General features: G+C 36.5%; 1 protein-coding gene across 3 annotated transcripts in view; it reads right to left on the reverse strand.

Moving 5' to 3' along the window:
• The window catches only part of LOC136103687 (glyoxal reductase-like), a 50,596-nt gene that overhangs the window by 43,527 nt on the left and 1,041 nt on the right, over window positions 1-6,028 (reverse strand). The gene's annotated exons all lie outside the window — the stretch shown is intronic.

The raw sequence follows: 6,028 nt of genomic DNA on the forward strand, positions 1-6,028 counted from the left end.
AAGAGCCATGAATTAAAAAAGGCAGTAACAGTGGAGAATGACAAAAAGTGAAGGCTTGATTCTGCTGCCATTGAACTGAAAAGCAAGATCTTATTTGATTACAATCGCAACAGACTGGGTCTTTTTTGACCACAGCTATGTTTAAGAATAAATATGAGCAACTCTGGGATTAATTATTAAGAAGTAGGTAACTGGATTAGTAATACATCATGGAAGGAAATGTTAAAATCCTTCCACTCAGCATTAAGGTTCAAGCTATATGTAGCATTTCAATGAAAACAAACAAAAACAAACCACCACTAAAAAACCCACATACCTCCCCCCGTCCCCCCCAAAAAATATGTAATTTCCCCCCACAAAACACCAAAACCGACACAACCTGATGTAATGGAAGTGGAGTAATCCGATCCTGGTTTTCTCCAGAAAAATTCTACTTGTTGTGAAAAGAACTGGGAACAACAAAAGAAGTCTTTATGTGGTTGCAATGCAAATGATGCAATGTCCTAAACAATGCAATCAGTGAAGTCAGTAAACACTTTACAATTTATTTACTTAGATAAAGCTACTGCTGAATTATCAGGAATCTTATCTATGGAACACCCTAAAATGAGGACAGAGATTTTAATGGTTTCTCTTGAGTACGGAGGGACTTCATGTGTATGTATGTATTATTTTACAATGTTAGTACTGCAACATACTAACAAATGCAGTAAAAACGCAATTTAAGCAAGATAGTTGTAAGTTAACTGACATAATATATTATATTTGATCTGATTTTTATTCCTCCCAGGTTTTGGCTATTTGACTAGAAACTGCTTGAGCAGTACCTGCCTCCTTTCCCAGTTACAGTGCCTACCATAATGGCACTGTCCATTCTTGAATGGTCTTCTGAAAAGAACATCATTACTACTAGTAAAATACTCACTGTGTGTGGCATGGGTAAGGCACAATGAGTATAAAGACTTGATTATTTTGTTTAGTAATTGCCTGTCCTGAAGCCCCTTCCCAAACAAGTATGAAATTAATGTTATACTTTAATAGGATCATTAGAGAACCTTTTATCTCATTAAGCTGTTATTAATTCTAGCTACTCCAAAGATTACACAGAAAGCAACTTTACACAAAACATTTTATGACTTTTTGTATCACCAGCACATCTTCTCAGGAAATCACATGCTACTTGACCAACCCTCTGAATTTCATTTTTGCTGTCCCTCCCCCATGAAACAAAACCAACCAAAAAACCCATCTTCTAATGGGAATGTAACCACCAGGTCAAGGGCAGGAAAATAGTTTCACTAGAGAGAGACAGAACAAGCCTGAAGAGATGTCTATAATTGCTGTTTTGTGGAACTTTCGTAATACGTTGTGCTGGTTTGACTGAAATTGAGTTAATTTTTCTTCATGCAGTTAGAAACTTTTCTTATTAGTAGCTAGCAGAGTCTTTTGGTTTGGATTTACTGTGAGAATAATGAGATAACATACTAGGTTTCCCATGCTCTGCCTGAGACTGGCTAACTTATTTCTTTCAGTAGCTGGGCTATGTTTTGGAGTTGGGATGAAAAGAATGTAAGAACTCACTGATATCTTGGCTGTATCAAGGACTCTTGAATTGTCCAGCTACAGGTACAAAATAGCAGCTGGGAGGCAGAATAATGGGACAGCACCTAGACCGACATCCAGGTTTGTCAAATAAATATTCCCTACCATTAGCATTATGCTCAGTATATAACTGGAGTTAGCTTTTCCAGCTAAGTAGTTCCGTTCTAGTTGAGTTCCGTTTGGGAATTTGGTTCCATTCTGCTCTATTTGGAGTTCCATCAGAATTTGGCCTTTTGCTATTCTGCTGCTTTGCAGTTAGCTTTTGGCCTCTTTGCCTTTTTGCTCTCTTGCTGGGATCAGCTGTTTGGGACCAGGGTGCTCTGCTTTCCAGGAGTGGCTGTTCAGTGCAGATGGAGTTTTTGAAAAATTGCATTGAGTATCACTTATTTTATATGTTATTATTACTAGTTGTAGGAATATAGTATTATTATTTTTGTTGCCTTATAAAACTGTTCTTATCTCAGCCCACGAGCTTCTCCCTTCCTCTCCGGTTTTCTCCCAGTTGGAGCATGGAGGGTGGTGAGTGAGAGGCTACTGTGGTCCCAGTTGCAGGCCGGGGTTAAACCACAACACACAGCATTTTTTTTAATAGAATAAAACACGCAGAGAAGTAGGTTGGTAAATTTCACAAAAACAAATACTTCTACCACTACGAGACTTCATCAAGTTTCTCTCACATCACAAAGCCTTCCAATGGAGAGTGATGTCATGCTGAATGTAACCATTCAGCACACAACCTTGAAAACGTTTCCTAATATTTGTTACAGGAAGAAAAGCCCTTGTGCTACAAAATTATATCCAAATGCTTTAGAGGGTAGCATTTTTACCCCTCAGACTTCAAGAAAAAAAAAAAGAGGAAGTGACTACTTTCTAAGTGGGGGCTTCCTGCTTAACAGACGTGAGCATGAACAGTACAAACTGTAGGCATTTTTCTTCCAAAGCTTGAAGAGGATGATTTCACGTGTACTATTTTGACAAGTAATGCATTTTTGAGGATGCTGCTTTAGATAAACACTAAATATCCTGATATCCTGTAGTTAAACTAAGACAATGTAAGACTAGGTAATTCTCTACTATAGTACAAAGACTCACAAAGTATGTGATTCTCACATACATGTAGCTCCTATGAAAAAGTGTTATACACCATATTCAAAAGAGTGTCATCAGTTATTTGCTCTGTATTTCTAAACCACTAATAAAGTCTTGCAAATATGGAAAGAAATTATAGCTATTTTATTAGCAAGACAGTGAATGTATCAATTTCCTAAAGCAATCTAAAGCCATTATGAGGTGATGTACTCTCTGGGGCATACCTTTACACTTGTATCAAGTATTAGGGCCAAAATAGCAATTAATTTTAGACTTAAGCCTGTCCTAGTTGAAAGCAGCCTTTGTAATGAAAATTACCATCGACCATTAACATGCCTGAATCTCTGCATGTGAATAACATTGGCTAACACAATTATTAGAACTGAAAACTATCAATAGTTTTTAGAATTATACAATAAGCAAGATACAGATGACTTTTATGTGTTAATGAAAACTTCAGCTATACAGCATATTTCTAACACAAAGCTGAATGCTTTATAATAATTGGTAGGTGTCTCAGGAAAGTCTGCTTGTCTTACCACTGCTAGATGACTTTTCTTTCTGCTGGACACAAGACAGATACAACACAGTATGAATACGTATCTAAGTAAATACAGAATTTCGGATGTACAGAATTTGTCATGTTATTCCAAGTGACCTTTCAGACTGATCATAAGGTTATGCAGTGTGCAAAATTTATCTGGTGTACAAATCCATTTTTTTCACTAGAGATTTTAATGGAAATTGATCGTCCTCACCAAGAACACTTTGTGTGCGCGCGGAGCATCAGGAAGAATGGTAACCTAATGAAAGATCACTTAAACTCCTTCCTTTCCGTCTCCCTTTCTGCATCAAACCTTAGCTAACTTACTGAACTTTTCCTATACGAATTTGGAAGCCAAAGCAGCTGTGACAGGGAAAAACATTAAAAACAAACAGTTAATAAAACACTACTGCCCACCTTTCGACAGCTGAAGCTTGAACAGAAAGAACAGATCTTTTTGAGAGAATGCTATCCTAGGCTACTGTTGAGCTCTCTCTCAAGTAACATATTCTGGCTGAGAAATATGTTATATGTCCCCTACTCCAGCCCTCAGATACTATGAAAGGGTTTCATCACCTGGAAATAACTTGCATGCCTATCTGAGCTGCCTTCCAGTTGACATGACTGGGTAGTTGCAACCCTCTTAGCATATTTATCTCTCTCTGAAGCTTTTAGAAAGATTATCTAGCAACAGAGACATCATACGTATCTGTCCTCTCGAAGATGACTTTTCATAGATAACAACTGTATCTGCATTTTAGAGGGATAAGAAATGACAAAGAAACAACCAAATCACAAATCCTGGGGAATTTTTTTGCACTTCAAACATTAGTTAATGCAGTAAGGCTGTAACAAAAATAAGCTATTAATTTGTAAAAGAGTAGTTAAGTGGGAACACCTACCATTGATAAAGATCCCATTGTGTTAGGCTGAATATCATCTTATTCATAGCTGGACCACAAATGCAAGCATGGTGAGTCCTGAGCTTCACCCCCCTTTCCTAAACCTGCTACGTTTTGCAGTATGTATCAAGGACTTCTTAAAACTACATGGCTGGTTCCTATCTATGATAAGATCCTCAAAAAGCTGTAGAATGTTTAAAGAATATGACAAGTATTACTCTAGCAAGACAAGAATAGGTAAGTGAAGTAAAAAAACTTTTGAACAACATAGGCCTTTTTGCTCATTATATAGGTACTATGGAAGGGACAGCTGTATCGAGAATTCTTAAGGTTAATAGATACTGAAATAACTAATTCATACATTGGGCATACACATTGTATGTGTTTATCAAGATGTGCATGCACATGAATACATGGTAAATGCAGTTATCAACATTTTGTATAGTTCAAAATTATTTAAAAAAAATCTTTTGGCTGATGATGCTGAGTTGATAAAAGTTTTAAACCAATATGTGCAACTCGAATTACTTTTGGTACTTTGAAACACACAAGTTCTATCTATTTACTTAGTGTTTCTGGATGAAAAACAGCCTTATTAAAATCAAAAGCCAACTCTTATTGACTTAAGTGGCTTAATACACTCTAAATACAACAGTTCAAATTTTGCTCTCCTTTATACTAATGAAAATCCTAAATAATCGCTCTGAAGTCAATACACGCTCATAGGCTAATGACAAAAAGGACAAAAGGGTCATTTTATTTTATAGCTTAGCTTGATACTTGTGTGACTGATTAAGTACAGTGCCACGGACAAAAAGCAAGTGCCTTTGATTTGTATATTTTTGTAAAATAATGGAAAATATGGGATATCAAATTGACCCACAATGAAACTGCATCATGAAAGACGGTTTGGGAAGGGTATTCATGGTTTAGAATATGTTATGAATGAAAGCAGCTTCTGTAAAGACTCTTAAGAGATGGAAAGCGATGCTCAAATACTGTGCCAAAAGAATCTGAGGCTTTACTCAAGAGATAAATTAACGTACTTTTACAATGTCAACGATACAAAAAGACAACTATTCAAAAAAGCCCAGAAAGACATGGTCAAGTATGCAATGGTCATTGGTATGCGTGTGGTTTCCTGTTTGCGGGCCACCTTCCAGGCACTCCTACGTGTTGGGAGAGTTAACAGTGACTTTACCTGTTACGTGTACAGCATGGACAGTGCTCTGACACCACAGAACTACTGGTATTAACCCTGCTCTGCTCACATCATCCTGTGCTGACTTGGAAAAACGGCCTTTAATCATTTAATAGTTTGGCTCCTTGGAATTGTTAGCAAATCCACCAATTTAAGGGATTTGGAATTCAGAAGAGTATAAACCCAATATTCCTATGTACAAAGAAGGATTTTGCTGTATGCCAGTCTTGGGTTTATATCATCTACAGTTCAGAAAAAAGAAAACACTTTTCTCAAAAGCACAGAGGAAATATCAATCCTTTTCTTGCCTTGTGGAAAAAACAAAACAAAACAAAATCTTTCAAATTTCACAGACACTTTAACGCCCAATTTCACACTGCAAGAGTGTATTCTGGCTGCCATGTAGCCTTGTTTTGCTAGGATTGAATGCAATAGCTTTCCTGAACTATCACTAGCATTACTAGCAACTAACAGTCTTATAAGGACTTCTAATTTTTTATTCACGTTCACATTTTACAAAACAAAGTTGTTAAGAATATAACCAATTCTATCGCAGAACTTCTCACTGCACAATCAACAATAAAACTAAATGCGAATGATAAAAAAGCTAATTACCCTTTGCATTTTAATATTTTCAGGCATTTTTCTCCTAAAAACTTATTTAAAACTTCATACACATTTGTATGAGCA

The sequence above is a fragment of the Patagioenas fasciata genome, chromosome 6 (assembly GCF_037038585.1).
Source record: "Patagioenas fasciata isolate bPatFas1 chromosome 6, bPatFas1.hap1, whole genome shotgun sequence".
In the NCBI taxonomy this organism is placed as follows: domain Eukaryota; kingdom Metazoa; phylum Chordata; class Aves; order Columbiformes; family Columbidae; genus Patagioenas; species Patagioenas fasciata.